Raw genomic sequence first — 21,667 nt, 5'->3', positions numbered from 1 at the left:
GAACGAGAAGAAGTATTCTACCCGAAAAGAGAAGCTATTTCATCCGGAAAACATTAATGTATTGATATCCGTAAAACACTACACTCCTACGTAAGGGACGGCACATGCTTTGGAGTTTTTGATCATGTTCAACCACACTGTGGTTTGTGGCATTTGTGTATTTAATTTTTTTAAAGCCCTTGTTGTTAGAGAATCCCAGTGTTGTACGTTCTAATAAGGTTGAGAACATTATTTGCCGACAGTCGGCAAAATCTGCTCAAGGATGACAAATCATTTATAAATATTACGTACTGTACCGTTTTTATCGTCCTGATAACGGAATAAATGATATCATACGGCCTTAAAATTTGCCATGCACGGTAATGAGATCACAGAGATTATGTAATTGAGCCATACATCTAAAAAGAACGAATCTATTAAGTTAAATAGGCCGTGATTTCATGATATATAATACGGACGCATAAAATCAAGGAGGCCATGAATGTGACGGCAAAGATGTTCATTTGGCGAATCAAGTATGCCTAGGTCACGAAATTAGACATAAAGATATAAAGGATCCATGCGGCCGTGATAAAAAATAATAGAATTTTTTTAAAGAATTGTTAAAAAAGAAGTGAGTGAACAATAAAAAATATTTACGCAAGACTTCGAAGCAAGTTCATCCACGAAGAAAATAGTCCTCGCGGGAAGAAGAAGGGAGATATATAAAAGAGCAAGAGCTAAAGTTCCAGCACATTGAAGAATTTTTAAAGTTACGCCGATATCTGACCTAATATCTAGGCGGAAAGGCAGAAGAAATTAAATAATATTTGGACAGTAGTCGGAATACAAACTGAAGGTCGTCGCGAAATACCAGAACAAATTAGACTTCTCATATGCTGATTGTCTGAATGAAATATTAAGAGCAAATTCGATAATTTACTTGTTAAAATCTGTTACGGGAAATTGACATTGAATTTCTGCTATAATAACCTGATACAAAACTATAATCTAGCTTCTTTGTAGTAAATTTTGAAGGCTATGGTCGTGACATTAATTACGATGCTGGAAATGTTTCTTTCACATATGACTAACGGCTACAACATGAGAGGCTAAATCGGAGATGGGGCCGACTTTCCGACGTAGACCGCCCAGCTGTTCCTGCTAGCCCGAGTCTTGAGACTACCGCCTGATGATGACGTAACGGATGTTGGAGACAACATCGGAGCCTAACCCAGTCATCTATCATCGGCAGTCGCAAGTTAAGTTCCAAAGAATTATTTTATAATCTTGAAATTTATGTGTCGTAGACGTAGTATATAAATATTTGCGGTAAACATCGGTATGTAGCTTGTTATGAAGTTCTTCGTGATGAAATCTCAATCGATACTATCTTTGCAATGAGGTTATCCTAGTCGATTTATCATTATGGGAGTAGGTATTCTTCGAGTGTATATAATCAATGTCATGATATAGGAATGCTTAAAGTTAAACAAGGAGAGATTTCAAATTATGTTTTCAACCATTATGGAAATGAAACGACGTACACAATGTGATATATTCCAGACGTAACGTTTTAAAGAAGATAATTAATTTCTGAGTTGCTTAGACTTGGTTACTATTACGACGCGACTACATGTGAGTAAATATTAACTTATTTTGTTTATACATGTGTTTCCTTTACAGAATAACGTGATCATGTGCATTACAAGTGAAACTTAACCCAGAAATGCACCGCTGTAGTATATTAACGATATGTTAAGATGATTTGCCGCCTTGATGGAAATGATTAATGTTTATGTAGGAAAATAAGGATTTGAGCGACATGTTGATGTGGTTTTACGTATAATTATTCGTTGAGATATATTTATGGTAATGAATGACGCGGTATTATAATATTTAATATTGGTATATGGAGAGATAAATATACTTATGAATTTTGTGTTACTAACCAATAATATTATTTAACGTAGGCGGCATGATTTTAAAATAGTAATGCAAGATATATTGGGTTAATGATACATGTATACAATGAAATACGTCGCAGAATTCGTATGTTGTTTACCGTAAATTGTCTTCAGGTTAAATATCCAAATAAGGAATAAATAAGGGTAAACTTGTTGTCTTCATGGAGAATATGTCAACGTTGTAATGAATGTTATTTGACGTTTGGTCTCAAGGATATATTTTAATGGTCAAAGCGACTTCATAATTTGAATCTCTACCACAATTAAATAAATAATGTTACTAAATACATTCCTACGAATTTTATGGTACTTGATTGGACATAGGTGCAACCATAAATCATGACAGGTATAATTTCTGATAGAACTACGATAATAACTGATCATTATACGATACCTACATTTAATTTTAGGATGTAATATGATTATTTTTACCAAATGACATGGTCAAACTGACCAATATTTTTCATTTAATGATCGATATATGTTTGAAATAGCCATTTTGAGCTATTATATACTTGGAAATTACTTGCAACTGCTGACGTTACGATTTTGGAAGATATGCATTTGTTTAGTGACAAAATATGAATTCAATATCAACGAAAATAAGCATTTTTTAAAAAAGAACAAGAGCCGAGGAACTCTAATTAAGCATATTTATTATGCATTTTTCTAAGGCTTAGGGACTTGGATTTTTTATCCAATATTAATTTATCTACGTACCAATTGATTGTCGTTATTAATATGAGATACTTAATTTCAAAGAATATTTGACTACATCCTCATCAAATATGACTGGAACCTACGATTTATGTGATTATGAGAATTTTTCTTTGTTTTTTATGATGCGGATAACAAGTATTTAGCAAGAGGATTAATTGAATCAGATCGTACATAGTTTAGGTTTATATTTTTCAACAGAAAGAAGTGAATGGTGATTGATGTAAATGACTGTTATCATATTTTCTTTTATGATTCTAGAATCATGAACAAAATTGTAGATTTATACAATATAGAGGTTATTATTAAAAATAGGCTAATATAATTATGGTAGATAAGATGATTTTGAATTAATTAAAAAAATTTTTTTTCTTTCTCGAATGAATGGACATGGACAATTTAACATCGATTCAGACGGATGGATGGTATCGCTGGTAATTTATTAAAAGGAAATGCGGTTTCCCAGTTGACCTCACATAAAAAATACTATTCACAGATGCATTTTAATTATCCCTGAGAGGTGTCCCGTGGCAATTTAGGAACTATTTTGATGACAAATGTGACATGTGAAATGAAGATTGCGGCGTTGCTTAATTTTTTTAATGGCGCGGTCACTGATTTATTCATTCAGTGATAGAAGCAAGTATAGCTACCGACACTAAGCATCGTTTTCATAAATGCATTGATCCATTCTACTGATCCGAAAAGATGATAGTCGGAGGAGGGCAAAATAGCCGGAGCACTTGATAGGTCGCCCATGATGGTGCAAGAAAATTATTCCCCGCAGGATGGTGCAATACTATGACACAAACATACTATTACACTCTCAGCTGAACTGGGAGACAAGTGACTATCATTAAGCATAAAGTGCGCAGAGACAGAATGTGCGGCGGAGATGTGAATAATAATTTGTCGTTTGTTTTGAATGTCATGCTGTACGCCACGGCAAGGGAATTTATGCATTTGTGAATGAAGGAAGATTTCGGAATTATTGTATGTTATTTTGATTAAAATTATTAGTAATAGCGTGAATGAGTTTTCTTTATGTCGCATCGACACACACAGGTCATATGGCGATGAGGTGATAGGAAAGGCCTAGGAGTGACAAAGAATCGATCGTGGCCTTAAATTATGCAGAGGCCAGGCATTAGCCTTGTGTGAAAATGGGAAAAAAGGAAAACTACATTCAAGGCAGCCGACAGTGGGGTTCGAACCCACTAACTCCCCAATTCAAGCTCACAACTGCGCGCCCATGACCGTAGGATAACTCGCCCGGTGTACAATTTTCTTGCTAGGGTTTTAATGACTATCCTACGGAAAGGAAATTGACGTACGTTACCGGAACCCACGAATGTAACAACTGGTGTCAGGAGTACGATAGTCCTTGGAAATTCGTGACCGTTAAAGGATAGTATGGCATAAGGAAGAATATTCAACGAGTGATGGCTTTGATGAAAGTGAGTTTTAACGACTTAAAAATTTCTGAACTGAATTGCGAGCTGGAAGAACGTGATGAGGATGTTTTCTGAAAGAAGGCCGTATTACGGTCACGACTTCGAGCAGTAATGGAAGCAGAAGGTAGGGATACAGATAAAGACATTTTTGAAATAGCGGGTAATGCTAACACACTTGCGCGAAATTTGGAAATTCGTTAATAGGTGTAAAAAGAGAAGCCGGAAATTTTAGCTTTTGGAGAAAAAGGTATCGAAATATTCTCAGAAGCAAGTTGAAAAATATAGATTGGTAGAATATAAGATAATTGAAATTGATGAAGGACTAAAACAAATAGAAACTGATGTCGAGCGTAAAACAACGATTATAGAGGACCGATTTGCATCACCAGAAAATAAGTCTATACGGAAGTACGGGCTTACCGGTGAATTCAGAACAAAAGCAGAGAATGTTGCCGGGACGGTGAGGCGTTATTACGCAAAAGACATTAATAATGTGATATAATTTGGACTATCAACTGTCTACGCGACACTTTTTAAAATTGTGTGCACTATTCGCACAAGTAATATTTTGTGAATTATGCATTTTACTATTGCAGTCTTCTATTGGAACTTGTATTCGCGGCCCAGTGCCTGGAATCTGAGCTGCGATATTACCATTGTCTATTTGAGAGACTGGTATCCAACTCTATTTGAAGAATCGGATGACTAAACTACTCATTGTATGTATGGATATTAGGACATGACAGCACAAAATTATTCTGCAAGTTTTATCTAGTGAGTTTCATCGTACTCTGGACAGCAACGCATATTTCTACGCGATCTGTGCGCGTCTATTGGTACTACAAGTGTGTTTTGGCGTCCTCCGCTTGAGCGTGTAGCGATGTTAGACTGTGTCGCGCCATGTGGCGGAGAGTAGAGTGTGCATGTTGATTGAGGGGACCGCTCGCGAGCAGACGCTGGTGTTTGGTAGCCATGTCTAACGGCTTTCCGGCTCATAAAATAATGGACGAGGTCGTCGGCATGGATAACGAGGAGGTGTATTCCTCGCTAAAGGGCGATAAAGAATATCAAATCTTTTAAAATGTAGCGTTTTTACTATAATATTAAGTATAAGTTTGTTTGAATTCTTTCAGGTGAGTGTTATAGTATTAGGCCTCAAACACGGCTGTGCTTATCTAAGTACAAATTGATTAATTGTAAGTACGCCTCTTATGTTTGCCTTAAGCTTACTTTATTTGCTTGTGTATTATACTTATATCTTCATTCGTGTGTGTTGTGTGGTTTAATCTTACATCTCAGTTTCTAGTTGGGCGTTCTTGCATCAGATGTGTCATGTATAACGAATGTCCAAAATCGTGCTTGGATACTTTTCAAAATTCTCCGTTCTCTTGATTTATTTTGGTTTAGTTCTTGGAGTTATTTGTTTTCCTGTGTTATTTTCTGGATGCGTTTGCTGTATCTTGTTTGAAATTTTGGTATTTATTTTCGATGTCGTTGCCGAGTATTTGTGTTCATATTCGTGTTTATTTTTGGGCATATGATTCTCAAAATTTGTTCGGTGCATCCTGTCGTGTGTGTGTTTTGGCAGCCGCTGCCATAAAGACGCAAAGTTTCAGGAAAACTATAAAGGGCCGGTGCTAAGGTGCAAGCACCGCGTATCAGCCTTCCCGCCCCAAGAAGGGTGGTAAATATCATATTACTCGTGCGTCGCTTAGACAGAAGTTTTGTCGATGGAAAAGTGAATAGTTTTGCTCGTACTTCGCTTCTGGACATCCTGGCCAAACCAACGTTGTCAAGGACACCGTAAAAGGAGACCTCAAACCTACGACAGTTTTATTGAATACCCCAACCGAAGACCCAGTGAACACATACGGCGAGAAATAATTCAACATCGGCCGGAAGAGCAAGTTGATAGAACATCGAGTAATAGTGGCTGATATCACAGTAGATGTTATTATGGCATGGATAAAATGACTAAATTTGAGCTCACTTTGGATCTGAAACGAGGATGCTTGAAATTCGCTAACGAAGAAGATATTCATCGCGGATTGAGCAGCCCAACCTTTTAAACCGCCTAAAGTACAGACGAGGTACTTCAACCCAGAAGCGATAATGTGATGTGGGTCAAACGCATAGCATAAACCGAGAAGTGACGGGAATTGTCGAGCCCGTTGCCGAACAGGAAGTCTGCCCAGCAGTATTAGAGGGAAGAGGTGTAAATGCTCAGAGGCCTACTCTAATCAGAATGATGAACATAAATGAATTCCAGTATCACTGAAGAGAGGCACTTGGGTGGCCTGTTGTAATCCGGTGTGATCCATTGTTCATGGGGAGACCACGAAGGATACCTAGGATGTCCAACTCCTTTAAAAATTAACCGAGACATTGGACAAACTAAGCTAACGCAGGATCAAAAGGCCAAAGTCGAAGAAATGTTCTTCAAATATCAAGATGTCTTCACAATCGAGAACTGTCCGTACGTCAGGACGAGTGTCATGAAATATAAAATAAACACCGGAAATATACAACCGATCGGACAGCATCCACGATGCTCGCCACTATCGAGAACGAAGGATGCTGAGAGTATTGTTTGTGACATGTATAACCAGGGTGTTACTGAACCGTCTAGTTGTCCCTGGACGTTACCGGTGGTTTTAGTTAAGAAAAACGACGGGTCGAACTAATTTTATGTGGACTGGCGACAGACAAACACCAAGAGAGTGAAAGACATCCATTATCCAGGATAGATGGCACTGTAGACACATTGTCTGGATCTCAAGTGTTCTCCACACTGGATTTGGAAAGAGGATATCGGCGAGCAGAAATGGAGGCCGAAGATAGAAGACAGCGTTCTCAATTGGAACGGGACTTTGGCACTGCACGGTTACGACTTTTGGACTGTGCAATGCACCAGCTACGTTTGAAAGACTGATGGAAATAGTACTCCGAGGTGTGTTGTAGGAAACCTGCCTCGTTTACTTTCATGAACTCACTGAAATAGGTAAGACTTTGATGAACGCCTATCGAAACTGGAGAAAGATTTTAAGCGACTGTATGGAGCCAGCCTGAAGCTGAATCCATAGAAATGCAACCTCTTCCGGTAAAAGGTCTGTTATTTGGGATATGTCGTTTCCAAAGACGGTGTAGTCGTAGATCCAGAGAAGATACGTGCAGTAAAAGAATGGCCTGTCCCCAGAGATGTACATGAACTCCTGAGTTTCTTAGGACTATGCTCCCACTACCGATGTTTCGTGCCCTGATTGCCAACAAAGCTAAACGGATGGACAGGACGATTGGAAAACAGCTTTCTAAAGTTGTATCCGACAACCAACTTGACTGGGATAAACACTTGCCATTCTTTTTAATGGCATATCGGTCTTTGGTCCATGAAACGACAGCACTGGCTCCGACCTATGTTCTCTTCAGGAGGGAGCTGCATTTTCCCTGCGATCTGAAGTTCGACAATAATTCCGGCGAGCATCAGATGGCTGGAGATGACTACCTGAGGGTTGGAGAGAAAGAATGGGTCAGATTGACGGTCCCGATCGAAGAAACACAGAAGTTGCTAGCGGCCGAATAAAACATGCCTACGACGCGCGGGCTGAAGGAGGTGGATTCGAAGCCAAGTATTTGGTGCGTCCCTTTAATCCACGGAGGCGGCGAGGTCTGCCAACCTAAACTCCAACGTTCATGTGATGGACAGTACGAGGTGTTAAATAATTTGTATATCGTATTCCTAGACTTCCAGGGGAATGAAAAAGGAGCATATCAACCGGCCAGCACCATACGAAGGAGCAAATTCCTTGCATAACGGGTAATCGAAGACTGGTTGCGAACTGTTGCAGGATGGAACAGTCTTAAGGGGGGGGGGCAGTATTACGAGTCAAGGAGTAGTAATAATTCCCTCAGCTGGACAAGGAGACAGGCGACGATCGCTAAGCGACTAGGCAAGGAGAGCCAGAATGTGCTGCAGAAGTGAGTATGTTATTTTGACTGTTGTTGATGTTGTTGAATGTCATGCTGTGTGACAGGGCAAGGAAATGTATGTACTTGTGAATGAAACATGATTTGAAAATTGTTCTATGTTACTTTGATTAAAATTATTAGGATTAGCGTGAGTGGGTGTGTACAGTTCACTTTCTACGTTGGTAATGAGATGTACAAAATATTCTGCCCTAGAGATTCCTACGGAAAAGATATTGGCGTTAATTTTCCGGTACTCATGAATATAACAATACGTATTATATTTGCACATTGTTATCATACAATTGAAGCATTCTATTATGTCGCAATTTGGTCATATTTAATAACGTAACTTTACTGAGCAATCGAACAGAGCCGCCTCCATGGAGAAGCGAGTGAAGAATGGTATCCAATGTGAAAAGTGTTTAATTTGGTACCATTTTGAGTGTATATGTAGTGCTGGTTTTGCTAGATACTTGGACCTGTGTGAGCTGTGGCGAGTTCAATTTAAATAGCGGTAACAAACCTAGGCCTACAACGGTCAACGAATCGCTGGCGTCTCATTCCTTGGAGGATGAAGGTAATGATAATGTCTTTGTAATTCACTCTTTATTGCAACAGGATTTACAAGCATTAAAAGCGGAGATCGTGATTTTAAAGGAGAAGGTACGTATTCTGGAATCGAAATTACCGGTAAACACTCAGAACACAGGTGGCTCTGTGAATTCTAGCGCGTGGTATCAAGTTGCTTCAGATTCTAGGAGGAAAAGTCAACAGATAGATAGATAACTCTTTATTGACACCCTAGTTTGCACCATAGGTTACAGACAATAAAGAGCATAAAATACACATGAACCCAAAAAACCAAACAAAACAATATAAACCAAACAAAACAACATAAACTAACATACTATTATATATAATATAAAGCTCTAACTATCTACACTAAAACTATTAACTAAGAACCCAAAAAAACCGCACAAAATAATATAAACCAAACAAAACAATTACTATCTACTCTACTTATTTAGTGGTGTCAATGTCGGCGGAATCCAGCCTAACACTGCACCAACTTGTCTAAAACTATTGAGATGCCCCTGGTATGCGAGGAACTCCTCCGCATGTAAGGGCATCCCCTACCTTAATTCTAGTGTACTAACCCATATCTACTCTCTACAGCTAACTAAACATAAAGAAAAAAAAACCTTGGCTGCATGCGGCATTCCCTGTGAGGAGAGAGCCATCCCACCCTGGCCGCTATCAGCCACTCCTCCCAGGTTAGATATTACCCCCACCTGTAACTCGTACTTCTCTCCTCATTTTACGTGGCGAATCGTAGAGGCGGTTTCCGGTCCATCATACGATACGTCACGCATTTATCTACTGCTCCGCCTATAATCGTGTCGTCTTACTTTCCTGCCACCATCTTCATTCACTTGTTATTTTGTGAGCGGACATGTTTCCTCTTTCATCTAGGGATGGGAGTGTACCATCCCACCCGTCTGTCTCTTATACCACTCCCCCCTTCCATCCCCAATTTTCCCCTCTTACTCTTCCTTGCCTCTGTCCATCTCTCTTATAATACTTATTCGCTAACTTTTACAGTTATCTACTTTCCACTATACCGTATAGTTAATATTTATACACTATATACAAACGCACTTGTTAACAATTTCCAGTTCCTTGCTCATCGCTTTTCTTTCTTACTCTTGCGTCTCTTAGACTAAAGCTAATTCCTAATTGCATTCTTTTTTTAAATAGTTTAACTTACATATTAAACCACCGAATTGCCACAAATCAAATCTGTCTTTTCCTTGTTTCCTCACATCACTTATCAATCCTTTCCATCTCTAAACAGTCCAACAGTTCCTCTTCCTCACGACCACTCATTACTTATTAAAATTTTTAAGCCAGAATTTAAAATTATCTACTATTGTGTTATCCAAACACCTTTTCTTGTCCACTAACCCTATCATTCATATTCTAACACTGTTTACAAATATATTTGTTGACAATTCTCTAGCTCAAACCATCGAATTGCCAACAATCAAACCTGGCTTTCCCTTATTACTTCTCTTTCTTCCGCTTATTTCCGTTTCTAAACAGTCCAACAGTTCCTCTTACTCACATCCCTCGTTACTTTCTTCTTCTTTCGAATGGGCCACCAGAGGACCACGTGCCAATTTCAATTCCTTCTTCTTTGTTCTTTCTTTTTCTTCCAGTACGCTTTCATCTGTTCACTATGTTTCTTCTTTCTGTCTTCAGACCACTTTGAACCAGTCTTTTTTACTTTCCTACCTTGGAATCCTTCTATTTTCAATACTTTTTCCCGAAAACCTTCTCTATTATTTATTTCTTCTGTTGTTATATTGTTTTTTTCTAAATCCTTTCTTACTTCATTGACCCAGCTTGTCGTTGATTTCTTACTCCACAAATATCTGAAAATCTTACTGGTTAATCTACTATCTTGCATTCGATATAAATGTCCAAAAAACATAAGTCTCCTTTTCCTCATTACATCTGATATATTTTCTATTTTTTGATATATTTCAGCATTACTTCGTAATTTCCAACCTTCTGCTGTGTTTTGTGGCCCTAATATTTTCCTCATGATTCGCCTTTCTAGTATTTCTAGCTTATCTAAATTATAGTTTAATGCCAGACACTCGCTTGCATATAGGCATTCTGGCTTCACTACTGTGTTGTAATGCCTTATTTTTGCATTTTTGGATAGGCATCTTTTATTGTAGATGTCTTTGGTGACACCATAAGCTCTCTCCATTTTATGTACCCTCTCCTCTACTGCAGATTTTTCTAAACCATTTTCTTGGATTATTTCCCCTAGATATTTGAATTTTTTTACCCTCTCTATTTGGCCAATATCTGTTTTCAGAAATTTTGGTGCATCCCAAATATTTGTTAAAAATTTTGTTTTTTCTGCAGAAATTCTTAAGCCAGTTCTGCTGGCGATTCTTTCCAAGACATTTACTTGGGTTACAGCAGATGTCACATTTTCAGAAAGTATTGCAAAGTCATCTGCAAATGCAAGACAATTTATTTCAATCCTTTTATTTCCTCCGCCTAACCTTATCGGTGAAATGTTGAGTTCAATAAGTTTTTCGTTCCAAATTCTCACTATTTTCTCTAGGACACAATTAAAAAGAATTGGGGATAGTCCGTCGCCTTGCCGTACACCAGTTTTTATTTTGAAAGGCTGTGATATCTCTCCCAGAAATTTCACTTTAGAGACTGTAAGTGTTTCACGGATTAGATTTGCCAGTTTAGACTTTATGCCAAATTCTCGAATTATTTTATATATAGTTTCTCTGTCAACAGAATCAAAAGCCTTTTTGAAATCTACAAACATGACTACAATGTCCTTTGAATTAAGTAACCTGTGGCGAATTATTGACTTAAGATTAAATATTTGTTCTGAGCATGATCTTCCTTTCCTGAAACCACCTTGATATTCACCTAAATGATTGTCTAGTGTTGTTTCTACTCTGTTTAATAAAATCTTGGAAAATACTTTATATGCCACTGCTAATAAAGATATTCCTCTGTAGTTATTAACGTCCTGTTTATTACCTTTTTTGTGGAGTGGATGTATCAAGGCTACTTTCCATTCCTCAGGAATTTTTTCAGTTTTCCAGATTTCTTCAAAGATTAATTGTAGCTCATTTGCTATATTTGGTAAGGACCACTTCAAAAGTTCCGCTGTAATAGAATCTTCTCCGCTAGCTTTGTTGTTTTCGAGGGTTTTAATTACTTCTTCAATTTCTTTTATAGTTGGTGGTATGTCTTCTTCCAAATTTTCATCAATATCTTGAAATTCTAATTTATGACTTGGTTCAGGACAGTTCAAAAGTTGATCAAAATATCTTGCTAATATCTCACAATTTTCAGTATTGCTTAGTCCAATTCTGCCGTTTTCATCCTTGAAACTAACATTTGTAGTTTGGTACCCCTTTAATTCATTCTTAAAAGTCTGATAAAAGTCACGGGTGTTATTTTTTATAAAGTTTTTGTCCATTTCTATAAGTTTCTCCTTTTGAAAGGCTCGTTTAGTACTTCTGATTATCCTTGCTGTTTCCTTCCTTTGTTGTTTAAACTGATCAAAATCTTCAATTTTCTTTGAGCATTTCCATTTTTTCCATGTTTTAGCCCTCTCTGCTAAAGCTTCTTCACATATTTCATTCCACCATATTTTCCTTTTATTTTTTATTGGCCCAAATGTTTTCTGTGCTGCATAATTAATTGCTTTGGATATTTCTTGCCAGTTGCCTTGTTTAGCCACTTTAATTTCGTCTTGGTAGTTTTTAATTGATTCTTTTGTTATAGTAAGTCTGTCTACATTATATTTTATTAACCTCTATGGCTTTCTTTGTTCTTTATTAGGTAGGAGTTTGGCTTTAATTTTAGAGAGATAATGGTCGGAATCAAATTCACCATTCCTTACTACTTTCACATTCATAATTTCTTTTGTACTTTTTTTTGAAACAGCCACATGATCTAACTGAAACTCTCCTAACATTGGGTTTGGAGATATCCACGTTTTAGCTTTTCTGGGGAGTTTTCTAAAGAAGGTTGACATTAGTTTCAGGTGATAGCTTTGACACAAACTGATTAGCCTAATACCATTTCTAACATTAACTACCACCTCCGTTCTCTCACACATGCAATCCTCTCCAAATATATACAAATCTTCTTTTCATCATACAATCAGATTGTACTTCAAACTCCTCTTATTGTCTTCAATTTTTATATAACCTAGCAGTTTCGTCTTCCTCCTTCCTCTGTAACCCTCTTTTACCCCTTATTCTCTTAATTTCTTTATAAATCTCATTCTAACCATATTTAAATGTTTCGAAATATTTGTTCCTCTTCCCCATTCTCTGGCCAGCCAAACCGTCATCTTATCAATTTTTTCTACTTTTTCTATCTCTTTTTTACTCAACGCTTTCTTTTTCAACTCTTCTAACTCCCTACATTCGATGAATATATGTAGGTCCGACCATTTTTCTCCACACAGAATACATCTACCTGCATTTTCTGTACCTATCCACCCTCTGTTTGTAGGAGTTCCAAAAATCCACCAGTATAGACCCCTTTCGGTCCTCCACTTCGATTTTCGGGTTCATGATTTCTAACAATTTATTAAATACCGATAGTGAGGCTCTTTCTCTACATTCCATTATTAAACTCTGTCTCTCTATATCGGCAACTCTCCTTATAACCCTTCTCCATACCCATTCTTTCTTCTCTCTCCACCTCTCATATCCTTTATCTCCTAACCCCAGTTTTCGTAATTTATTTTTGCACTTATTTACCCAATACCTCTCGTTCTCCATATTTTTCTGGAACCTATATGTGTCTTGTACTAAATCCCCTCCCTTCCCTTCTTCCAATCTCATCCAATACTTCATCACCCTCTTGGCTATAGTAGTGTCTATCGATTCTTTACATACTAATCTAGCCCCCACATTTGCAGTACAGTTTGGGACTCCCATAATAATCTTACTAAATTTCGCCACCACCTGGTTTAGTTCTTTCCTATTTTCCTCTAATCCCCATATTTCTACCCCATATAACATTTTTCCTTTGACCATTGATTGGAACACCAATCTCTGTATTTTGTACTTTATATCCGGAAATTTATTTTCTAATATCCCCACTACTGCCAGTGCTCCCCTCCCTTAATATCTGGCTCCTCTAATCTGATTTTCCCACGTGCCGTTACTACTAATTATAACTCCTAAATACTCCATTTTTTCTGGTCTGATTTCTTGCTGCTCGTCTGTCCAGAATTTCTTTTCTTTTTTGGCTTTCCTCTTCCTACATATCATTATCTGCGTCTTCCGTACATTTATCTTGAGTGCCCATCTTCTAGTATATTCCACTACCTCATTTAGTCCTTCCTGCAACCCCTTTGCTGTTAATGCCAAGATCAATAAATCGTCTGCAAATAGCAGCCCCGGTATCTCCCTCTTCCCAATCCAAGGGCATTGCCATCTCTCGCCTCCATGTCTATCCAATATATTATTTATAAACAGTAGAAATAATATGGGTGATAGCTTACAACCCTGCCTCACACCCCTTTTCGATTCCATACACTTACTCAACCCACCCCCTTTTAGTTTAATCATCACCAATACTTTCTCATATATTCCTTCTATTGCCAGCCTCATTTTTTCCGATAACCCAACCTCTCTTAATCTAGTAAATAACGCCTCTCTATTCACTGCATCGAAGGCTTTCTCTAAATCTACTGCTGCTACATATAATCTCTTCCCTGCTATTTTCACATACTTCGTAATTAAAGTATCCAAAATCCATATATTATCCACAGTATTTTTCTCTTTACGAAATCCATTTTGATAGTCCGAAATCCTTCCATATTTCTCTGACCAATTTATAATCATATTAGCTAAAATTCCTGTATATACCTTCGACAGCGAGTCCAGGAGTGTTATTCCTCTATAGTTGTTTGGATCACTTCGACTTCCTTTGTTCTTATATATAGGACAAAGTACTCCTTTTCTCCACTCGCTAGGGAATTTATTCGTTTCCCATATCTTGTTAAAAAATTTCACCATCACTTTCAACATTACTTCATTTGCTCCTACTTCCTTCCATATCCTGCTAGTAATACCATTTGCCCCACCCGCTGTTTTGGTTTTTACTTTACTTAACACCCTAACTATTTCCTGACTTGTTATCTCCTCATCTAGTAACTGTACTCCTGTTTGTACTTCCTTTACAATATACGTCTTTTCCATACCCCCCTGACCTTCTCCCCTCCCACCCAAAAGCTCTGCAAAATATCCTACCCACTCATTTTCTGTTATCATTGTTCCTCCCCCTGTCGATCTAGTTCTCTTTATCTTATTTATAGTTTCCCAAACCCTATCAAATCTTTTCTCTTTGCAATACCTGTTCACTCTCTCAGCTTCCGCCTCTTTCCAGCACTTTTTTTCTCATTTAGTAACTTCTTGTAATCTCTTCTTAATTTACAATAATCCTCTCTTTTCCCTTGTTCCCCTCCTTTCTTGAAGTCCGCTAGAGCTGTCATTACAACCATTCGTTTCCTCTTACACTCTTCATCAAACCACCCCGCGTCTATGTTTCTGTCTATCTCTTCCCTTATTCTCACTTTCTTACCCACCTTCCATACTGGGCGTTCTATTAGTTTTAAAACTTCATACACATCCCCTCCTTCCAACATCCTTTCACATTCAACCCTTATACTTTCTTCACTCTCTTTTAACTCTGTTCTCAATCTCGGTATCATTTCAAATGTACTTCCATCCCTCCTTATACCTATCTCTTTTTCCTACCCTTCTCTTCACACCATCATACTCCCCCCTTAATTTTATCTTGATGGGCATATCTGTTATCACACATTCTGTCACCTCAAAACTTATTATCTTCTTTAGAGCTATTTCCATGCTAACTCCTATATCTATTACACTCCCGTCCTTCGATGAGATGAATGTCAGTTCACCATTACTATCTCCCTTCATCCATCCATTTAAAATATATAATTTTTCTATAGCACATAACTCTAATAATCTTACCCCATAGCTATTTATATCTTTGTCTTTACTATTTCTTCTGTACTCACTCACTTCCTTATCCTCTCTCCCATAATCGGGTACCCTATTACTCACTCTTGCAGTCCAATCCCCTAACAATATCATTCCATCTTCCACATATAATCCTTTCATTTTGTTTATTTCTTCAATCAGTTCTTCAAAAAATGTTTTATTAGCATAAGTTGAGTCTTTAGGATGGTTGTATAATAGAGCCAGGCAAATTGCCTCCTTCGCATCATTTCCCATTTTCTCAGCCATACCACCCCTTCTACCTCATTCTGTATTCTCTCTACTCTTTCTACTAACTCATTTTTTTATTAAAACTGTTATCCCAGCCGGATTTCTTCCCATTCTCCCCCTTTTTTCTTTTATCACGTTGACTACTCTATACCCATCCCATTCAATTTCTATCCCTTTTCCTAACCACGTCTCTACTAGGGCAATAATCTCATACTCCTTTACTGTTTTCTCCAATTCTTTATTCCCTATCTTCCCCATCAACCCCTCAATATTCCACAACCCTATCGCCATCTCTAGTTATTTATTCCCTCCCTCTCTTTGCACCTGTGCTTCTCCATTTCCACCTCTACTTCTTGTCACTCTTCCCTGTGAGTCCTCTCCAGATCTCCCCCCGTCCTCCTTCCCTTTCTCCATACCTACGCCTTTTTTCTTTCCCCACAGATCTTTCAAACTTAATGATCTTTCCTTATTTAGCGCCTGTCTTTTTTCCATTTTATTTTCTGTGTTCCTTTTACTCGGAGAGGATGCATTCTTACCCTGCCTACTGTTACCTTCATTCACAATTTTCACTGTACTCCTCACCAGTTGTGGCACATTACTTGCTTCCTCCATCTCTGTGTTGTGATGACTCTTCAAGGACTCTCCATTTCCGCCCACCTGGTTGCTGGCACTGCTGTTCAGCACATCCCTACTTCCCGCACCTGATGTGATGTGGACTTCGCTCACTTCCGTAATATCACTCCTTTCTACATCACTGACCTTCCTTGCTACTTCCACTGTTGCCAAGGACACGTTCTGCTGCTGATGGTGTTCTTCATCAAGTTTTTTCAGCCTTCCCGCCCCCCACACTCGATTCCACCTTCCGTTTCCAACCACCAGCTGCTGCCCTCTAATATATGCCTTAAGACCTTGTTTTCTTGCCTCTCTTAAATGTTAATTCAGAATTCTGTTCTTCTCTATGGCTTCCCTGTCCATCTCCCGTTTTATCCACACTTTCTCTCCTTTCAGATTACTCGAATTTCTTATTACAATGTCCGCCATCAGTGTCGATTGTAATTTCACTCTAATTGGTCTCTTACCTTTCACTCTCCCCACACGCTGTACATCGTCAATATCAACTTCACTGAAGTTGATCTTCATCCTGTTCTGGATAACTTCTACCACTTTGTACACTAGTTCAACTTTAGACTCTCTTTCTTCTTCTTGGACACCGTATATGAAGATATTTTTTCTTACGATGTCTTGTAAACTCTTCTCGACTGCTCTCTTCGTTTCTCTCAGGTCCCACTCCAGGCTTCTTACCTTCTGCTTCAATAGGTCTAATTCATCTTTATTACACCCTTCCTCTTCCAAAATCTTCTTTACATCTTCTTTGACACTCAATTTTAGGTCCATAAATTCCCTGGATAACTCTCGGAACATTTCTTTTATTTGCTCCGTCTGACAAGCCTCTCTTATCATCTCTCTAATCGCCTCGTACTCTTCCCATCCAATGGAACCTACTGGACCTGGGCCGGGATTAATCTCTACTCCTATTATCAGCAACACCATCACCACCGCCGCCACCAGTAACGTAGCCACCATCTTCCTTTTTTCACCCTTTAACTCCATTCTTGTTTCCATTCTGCTTCCCTTTTTACAGTTCCATCTGCCGATCGCTATCCTATATTGTGTCAACGTCATACCTATTTCTCCGCGCTCCACTCAGCACATCCGCTCAGCTCACTGTCTCACAGACGACTGGGAGGAAAAGTGTACAGTTAAACACGGACAACTTTGTAACTGATACCAAAAATAGATTTTCAGCCCTGAAGGAAGTAAGCGACACGCAAGGATTATCCGTATCGGAAGCAGTCAAACGTACAGCACAAACTCCGGTTACGAGACGCAGCAAAGTTAGGCCTAATATCCCACACAGTGCAGTGGCGAAAGTGCCGAACATTCTTATATTTGGTGATAGCCAGGCGAGGGGAATTGCGAAGGAAATGAACAATGAAGATACTGCAGCATCGGCCGTCATCTATCCTGGAGCCACAATCAAGAATGTAGTGGAAAACACGGAGCAAGCAGCAAGAAATCTCAGAAGTCGTGATGCACTAGTGATCATCGGCGGTACGAACGACGTAGCTCACAACGACGCTAAGAATGTCATATCTCAACTTAAATGTACACTAGGTAAGCTGACTCACACTAACATCTTTGTAGTGAACGTGCCCCACAGGCATGATTTGATTAGAGACTCGTGTGTGAACATTGAAGTGGACAAAGTTAATACAGATATAGTTAAAATTTGTAAACATTTTCTTAATACTCAGGCAATTGAATGCATCAGTTTCGAGAGACACTGTTACACAAAGCATGGCCTTCATCTAAACAATTCAGGTAAATGAAAGATTGCAAATATTGTTCTAGATTTTATTAGCCATAAGATATGTACTGTAAAAAAGGCAACTCCCTTGAGTTATAATACTGACCAGGAAAACTAGTAGAAAGAGCCAGCTGTACTTCAAGCTGGCTCAGTCAACTAGAAAATGAAACTCTGGAAAATAAGGAATTTCAAGTTACCCAATTGCAACAGTCAAGTTTTAGGGAGGAAGGGGGTCTGAGATTGCTCTTGGTAAACTATCAAGAGTGTATTAAATAAACAATTAAAATTCGGTACATTGATGGAATCTTATGAGACTGATGGGGTGATAGGAGTGGCATCATGTTTGAGAGAAGGGGTAGGTAATAGAGATTATTTCCAGAAGGGTATCTAGTCTAATGTAGAGACGGAGGAGATAAAATGGGAGGGGGATGTTTATTCTGGTGAAGGAAATTTATTGTTCACATTAATGGTTTACTGACGAAAGGGATGACATATTAGGGATAAAATTAGTTTGTGATAATATGAAGGAGGTGGGAATTATAGGAACATATAGGCATGGAAGAGAGGAAAGAGACATGGAAATATTTGAGAAAATAATAGATTATACTCATAAAAACAATAATAATGATATGGTAATAATTGGGGGAGATCTAAACTTGCCTGAAGTTGAATGGAATGGAGCTGCAAGTGAAGCCTATGATCAGAAACTGGCAAATAAGTTAATTTGGGAGGAAGGATTTACACAAGTAGTACAAGAACTGACTCGTCTCAATAACTTGCTAGATGTATTCTTGGTTAATCCATGGGAAATTGTTGACAAAACTGAGGTAATTGAAGGAATAGGTGACCATAAGGCTGTAATAATGGATGTAGGACTCGTACCAAAATTGCTTAATAAGAGGGTCACACAAGACAAGAATTTACACAGAAAAAATAAAGTTGATGAATTTGGGACTTACCTTAAATCACAATTCAGTTGTTGGATAGGTGAAGGGAGTAATGTGGATACACTTCGGTCTAAATTTAAAGCAATCATTTGGGAAGGAGAGAAGAGATTTTTACCTGTTAAGAAGGGTAAAATGAACTCAGACCCTGTTCATTATACAAGAGAAATAAGAAAAAAAGAAAATGTAGAATAGTAAACAGGAAAATCAAAGAGGGTACAGAGAATAGAGAAAGTAGAAAACGGCTAATGAGGGATCTGAATAGCGTGAAAAAAGAAGCAAAAGAGAATTATATGAATGGCATACTTCAAGATGGTAATGATCACATAGGGAAATGGAAAAAGCTGTATTCATATATTAGGAATCAAAAAGGAAAAGGAATCCAAATTCATACAATGGTGGGAGAAGGGGGTGAACACTATTTAACAGATACTGAGAAAGCAAATCTATTTAGTACGGAATTCAGAGATTCAGTAGAAGATTGTTAGGAGTTGGAGACCGTAACAGAAGATACAGAGGGAGAGACACATAGGGAAACAAGAAGCTTCTCATTTACAAATGAGGATATTTTCAGAGAAATCCAACTGCTTCAGCAAGGAAAAGCAGCAGGAAGTGATCAAAATACTGGGGAGGTATTAAAGACAATGGGGTGCTACATAGTGTTTTTTTTTTAAAATTTCTCTTTGACTATGTCATAAATAATAGTGTAATACCAAAGGAATGGAAATAATAATGCCAATTTATAAAGGAAAGGGTGATAAAAAGAAACCAGAGAACTACAGACCAATCTGCCTGACCAGTATAGTTTGTACAATACTGGAGAGTTTAATAGCAAAGTACATCAGAGGGATATGTGATGATAAAAATTGGTTCATGAGGAGCCAATATGGATTTAGAAAGAAATTTTCTTGTGAGGCACAACTGGTGGGATTTCAGCAGGACATATCAGATCAGTTGGATTCAGGAGGCCGGTTGGATTGCATAGCCATAGATCTTTCCAAAGCCTTTGATAGAGTGGAACATGGAATATCATTAAAGAAAATGGAGGGAATAGGATTGGATGTAAGTGTTATACGTTGGATAAGAACATTTCTAAATACAAGGGTTCAGAAAGTCAAAGTAGGAAATAATATATCACAGGAAGAGAAAGTTTGGAAGGGAATTGTACAGGGTAGTATATTCGGTCCGTTACTTTTCTTAATACGTATACGCAAATGATTTAGGGAACAATATAACATCAAAAATAAGACTGTATGCAGATGATATAATTGTTTATAGGGAAATAAATAACATTGAGGATTGTTCAGAATTACAAAGGGACCTTGAGAGTATCCAACAATGGGTTGAAGAAAATAATATGAAGGTTAATGTAGGCAAATCAACTGTTACAACATTTACAAGCAGGAGCTTTAAAACTGAATATGAATATACTTTAGATGAGGTAGCTATCGCAAAAGATGGCAAGTGCAAATACTTACGTGTGAGATTTGAAAGTAATTTGCACTGGAAGGGTCATGATGACGACATTGTTGGGAAAGCATACAGATCATTACATGTCATAATGGGGCTACTTAAAAGAGTCAACAAAGAATTAAAAGAAAAAAGTTACTTAAGTATGGTTCGTCCATTATTGGAATATGCAAACAGTATTTGGGATCCTCACTAAGAATACCTAATAAAAGAAATAGATAGTGTGCAGAGGAAAGCAGCAAGATTTGTAACAGGGGATTTCAGGAGAAAAAGTAGTGTATCAGAAATGTTAAAGGAACTTGGGTAGGAAACATTAAGTAAGAGAAAGGAGAAAACTAGACTTATAGGATTAAATAGAGCCTATACAGGAGAAGAAGCATGGGGAGAAATCCGTGAGAGGCTTCGGTTGGGAAATAATTATATGAGCAGAACTGACTACAAGTATAAAATTAGAAGGAATTTTAGCAGAAGCGAGTGGGGTAAATTTTCATTCAGTGGGAAGGGCGTGAAGGAGTGAAACAGTTTACCAGGGGTAGTGTTTGATCCTTTTCCAAAATCTGTACAGATATTCAAGAAGACAATAAACAACAGAGAAATTAAATGAAATGTTAAGAAGGCATTAGACCAGTGCAGGTTATTGTAAATAAAAAATGTGTGTGAATAGATTAATTCCATCCCCTGGTCTCTGGGGTTTGGACAGCCAACGTAGGGGACTGCCTGTGGGGGTGAAGTACAGTGGGGACTTCGAGGGCCCTGGGACCGCTACGGTAGCTGTGAAGGCCCTTCAGGAACTCTGAAAAGTGGTGGCAAAAGGGACTCTAGTTCAGACGCAGCAAGTCGTTATGCTACTTAGGTTCCAAAATGGGTAAAAAATAAATAAGTAAATAATTGCGATTTAAATGTTAATCTTATACCAGTTGTATAGTATTATTTGAAGTAATTCCAGATACTGTATATGAGTTGATTATGT

General features: G+C 38.0%; 1 protein-coding gene across 2 annotated transcripts in view; it reads right to left on the bottom strand.

Annotated features, from left to right (window-relative positions):
- Positions 1-21,667, bottom strand: part of LOC136874994 (zinc finger protein 570) — a 60,829-nt gene that overhangs the window by 1,670 nt on the left and 37,492 nt on the right. The gene's annotated exons all lie outside the window — the stretch shown is intronic.

The sequence above is a fragment of the Anabrus simplex genome, chromosome 5 (assembly GCF_040414725.1).
Source record: "Anabrus simplex isolate iqAnaSimp1 chromosome 5, ASM4041472v1, whole genome shotgun sequence".
In the NCBI taxonomy this organism is placed as follows: Eukaryota; Metazoa; Arthropoda; class Insecta; order Orthoptera; family Tettigoniidae; genus Anabrus; species Anabrus simplex.
Note: the sequence above shows the minus strand (reverse complement) of the source record. Positions and strands in the feature narration are given on the sequence as shown.